General features: G+C 38.1%; 1 long non-coding RNA gene across 1 annotated transcript; it reads left to right on the top strand.

Annotated features, from left to right (window-relative positions):
* The first annotated feature begins 2,557 nt into the window (after positions 1-2,557).
* Positions 2,558-4,018, top strand: LOC106956998 (uncharacterized). The gene is made up of 2 exons (XR_001426869.1): positions 2,558-3,731; positions 3,764-4,018. It is a non-coding gene; the product is annotated as an uncharacterized LOC106956998 (long non-coding RNA).
* Positions 4,019-4,530: the final 512 nt, after the last annotated feature.

Here is a 4,530-nt window from a genome sequence, read left to right as displayed (position 1 = left end):
ACACAGCACAGGACTTAAGGAGCTCTGATTGCTCTGTTGCCACATAGAAGATGGCGTCGTCGTAACGTAGGACTCAGCGCTCCATGAGGCGTCTACGTATCCATGTCTATGATATCTATGCCCCCCCCCGGTAGTAGTACAGACTTCTTTAAGGAGGTATTTAGTCTTGTGGCAGCAGAAGCCAGTGGCACATGTGCAGGTGATTTTAATTTACTCCTAAACCCTAAAATGGATACAACTAACAGAGAACGAGGAAGGACTCGCTTAGAAAAGCCATTTTAAAAAAATAGCTATTTTTGAAGCAATTTTTTGCTTCAAGAAAAAAAAAAAAAAAGAAAAAAATGGTCGTGTTTATGTTCCATAAACATGACCATAAATATTTATGGAGATGTCTCCATAAATATGACCATGAATTTACTTTTTACTCAACTAGGCATAACATATATACTAGAATTGATAATTTTTTTTATGTTCAATAAGGACCTTCACAGAGTGAAAGATTGTATAATAGGACAAAGAGATCTCCGATCACTCTTGTTTAACTATGAAAATTAATTTAGTTAGAAGCCCTAAAAACATGTTATGGAGGCATAACACAAGCTTATTAAATAGTACGGCATTCAAAACGTAAATGGCAGAAGAGCTTAAAACTTACTTAGAATTTAATGACAATGGAACAGTTAGCCCTACAATTCTGTGGGATGTGGCTAAAGCATGTATCAGGGGTAAAATAATTGTAAAATGTGCTAATTTAAAGAAGATCAGCATGAAAAATCTAACAGACTTGCTGGAAAATTAAAAAATATTGGAGCAGCTACATTCGATTAACAAAAGTCCTTCCTTACTGGAACAAATGAGGCCTGTTAAGCAGGAGAGTCACAAAATTTTAAATGAGGAAAAAAAAAAAACTTAAATATATGAGACAAAGGTATTATGAGGCAGGGCCTAAAGCTTCTAAGGTGCTTTCGTGGAGGCTTAGGAGACAACAGGTGGAAAACACAATCTATAAAGTTCGGAACCCAAAAACTAACAAGATAACTAGTAAACTTGAAGAAATTCAGAGATCATTTGAAGGATATTATGCAGCTCTGTACACACAGCCGGACAAAATGGATAATCAAACAATTCAAAAATTTCTTAACTCCTTGGATCTTCCATCTACAGCAGGGGTATCCAAAGTCGGTCCTCGAGGGCCGGCATCTTGCATATTTTAGTTCTCTCCCTAGTGGTAGTAACAACCTCTTCAGCAAGTCAGTGTTCTCCTTAGGCCTTCTAACAAGCCATCATTTGATGCAGGTGTGCTGAACCAGGGAGAGAACTAAAACATGCAGGATGCCAGCCCTCGAGGACCGACTTTGGACACCCCTGATCTATAAGAAAAAACCAAAATGACAAGTTAATGGCAGAAATATCAGCTGAGGAAGTTAACCGAGGGAATCTTAAGACCAACAAATCACAGGGCTGTGATGGGTTCCCTCCTGAGTGGTACAAGACTATGAAGGAATCTATTCTACCACTATTGAAAGCCTCCTTCAAGTAGACCCTGGGAGGGGGCGCTCTTCCGTCATCATGACGAGAGGCGTTTATATCGGTTATACCAAAGGTTTGGAAGGACAAAACGGATCCTAAAGGGTATAGACCAATTAGTGTATTAAATATAGACTACAAACTATATGCTGCAATATTAGCTAAGAGATTAAGTACCCTCATGCCTTTCCTGATAGATGAGGACCAGACAGGTTTCATTAGTAATAGACAAACGCATGATAGTATAAGAAGGGCCGTTCATGTTATTGAACATATAATTAAAGAAAAATCAAGTGCAGTCCTTCTCGGCTTAGATGTCAAGAAGGCATATGATACTGTAGGGTGGGAGTTTTTGTTCCAAGTAATGAAGAGATTTGGGTTATGTGTTAGATTTATTCAATGTATAAAAACTATACATTCCTCACCAAAAGCAAGAATTAAAATTAATGGAAGCCTCTCGAATCAGATAACATTACAACGAGGATGTAGGCAGGGCTGCCCTTTAAGCCCACTACTCTTTAATCTTTTTATCGAACCACTGGCTCAGGTTGTTAGAGAGGAGTCTGAGTTGGAGGGGGTGACAATAGGGAATGTGGAAAACAAAATATGCTTGTATGCGGATGATGTTTTAATAGTAATTAAAAACCCTGAATCTGGTATTTCAATGCTTATGAACATTCTGGAAACAACGGCAGACTCTCAAGTTATAAACTCAACATACAAAAAAACCCAAATTTTGACCTTCCATTTTGTTCCGACAAAACAGTTAATAAATAGTTATCAATTTAATTGGCACCAATTACAAATAGAATATTTGGGTGTTATACTAACAAAAGATTTGTCTCAATTACATGAGGTTAATTACAAACGAATAAATAAGAAAATATATGAGGACCTGGACAGGTGGAGCCTGCTTCCCCTTGACCTTGGCAGCAGAATCCGAACAATAAAGATAAATGTTCTTCCAAGACTATTGTACACTTCCAGCAGAGGTTCCAGCAAAACAATTTAGTGAGTGGGATAAGCATTTTTCAAGGTCCATATTTATATGGAGCAATAAAAGGCCAAGAGTAAGATACTTGGCCCTGCAGCTGCCTGGGGATCGGGGACGTATACCTTGCCTGCCTTGCCTGGTGGATTATTACTTGTCTGCCCAGATTAGACCTCTGGTGTGCTGGTGTAACCCAGCCTATGAGGCTAAATGGAAGGACATTGAGCTTTCCTTGTTGGACATCCCTATACAGTCTGTTCTGGGATGCCTGGATGGGCTGCCCCAAGTATACCAATTACAAATTCTGCGTTTGTTTCTCTTTGAAAAAGTGGGCAGAGATAGTTAAAAAGTTGAGTATTGAGTTGGCCTGCGTACCACCCGCGTTTCCTTCCAGCATCGATAGACCACAAATATAGAAGATGAGCGAAACAGGGAATCACTGCATTCTGTAATATAATTAAAAATGGGGAGTTAGTAAAATTTGAGGATTTGTGCCGGACTTATGACGTGGGCAGAGAAGATTTTTACTGTTATTTACAGGTTTGAAGTTTCTTCAGGAAAGAAATCAAAACTTATGACTTGGATACAGAGCCAGGAATAGTACAAATATTTATGGATTCATATGCTGGTAAAAGTACAAAAGGCACTATCGGCAAACTTTATAGAAATTTAGCATCTATGAATAAGAACGCAACTGACTATATCAGACAACGATGGGAAAAGAAAGCAAATGCAATAATTTTACTCGAGGTCTGGCTGCGAATTTGGAGGAATATTCTATCCACCGCAAATTCTTTACATGGCACGATTTCTGTTGGAATAATCTAATCAGATTTTTTATTACGCCAAAGCAGAAATCGAAGCTGGGTGGTTCTCAGTTCTCTTGCTGGAGGGAATGCAGTGTGGTCTCTGCAGACTGCTTTCATATCTTTTGGGACTGTCCACAGTTGAAAACCTTCTGGAAGGATGTTAATCGAGTAATCTATGAAATTCTGGGTATAACATTAGTCTTTTCATTTCCTGCTATGTACTTTGAAATACTTCCTGACAGACTCAATAATAAGGACACATACAGTATATGTTGAAGATATTTCTGATTGCAAGCAATACGGCTACTAAATAATGGTTCCAACCTGGACCCCCTACTCTGAAGCTTCTTGTGAATATCATAAACCTGATCCACAATATGGAAATGTTGACTTTTACAATACGTGTTATTGTTATTGTATTACAATACGTCTACAGAAAGAGAAAGGAGAGAGACTTTGGGAAAAATGGGATCATTTTATAACCAAAAGTGTCTAACAGTTGATGACTGTGATTCTACATTACTCAAACAGACATCTGGGAGTTTTCCTCTGTATTTATTTTTTGTAACTCCATGCAGTGAAATTTCTATAAATTTGTAATGGTCATCAGTATGACTGCCTGCTGCCTGGCCTACTCCTCATGTTCTGATTGTATCCATGTGTATGTTTAAAAACAAATAAAAATAAAGTACATAAAAACTTTCTGGTTTAATGAGTCAGCTTAATAAACAACTGAAATAAATGTAAAGCACATTTCAAAATGACTATCTGCAGTTTCTGTCACAAATATTGTATATCAATTCCCTCTTTAATTTTTTGAATTCTTTATTTTCTAATGAATTCCCATTTGTTCAAGATGAATAAATGTGACCAGATTTTAGACAGAAATGAGCTCAGACAGGAATATAGACTCTAAGCTTCTGACCACTACAGGTAGCCTGCTCCCACCATCAGGTTTCCGTATCTGCAGGCAACACTAATATGAAACATTTAGCCAAAGCAGTGATAAATTATGTACATTTTTCACAAACACTGTCAAATGGTTAAAAACTCTTGGATGTATATTGAAATGCAGTTATCCATGAAGGAGGATTTCTAAAGAAAGGTGTAGCACTCTCTTGTTAGAGCAGTGGTTCTTAACCTGGGTTCGATCGAACCCCAGGGGTTTGATGAGTCGGTCTCAGGGGTTCGGCGGAGCCTCTG

The sequence above is a fragment of the Poecilia latipinna genome, unplaced genomic scaffold (assembly GCF_001443285.1).
Source record: "Poecilia latipinna isolate Pla-1442-1.1 unplaced genomic scaffold, P_latipinna-1.0 Scaffold864, whole genome shotgun sequence".
NCBI lineage: Eukaryota > Metazoa > Chordata > Actinopteri > Cyprinodontiformes > Poeciliidae > Poecilia > Poecilia latipinna.
The sequence above is the reverse complement of the archived record's forward strand: the minus strand, read 5'-3'. Positions and strand labels throughout refer to the sequence as shown.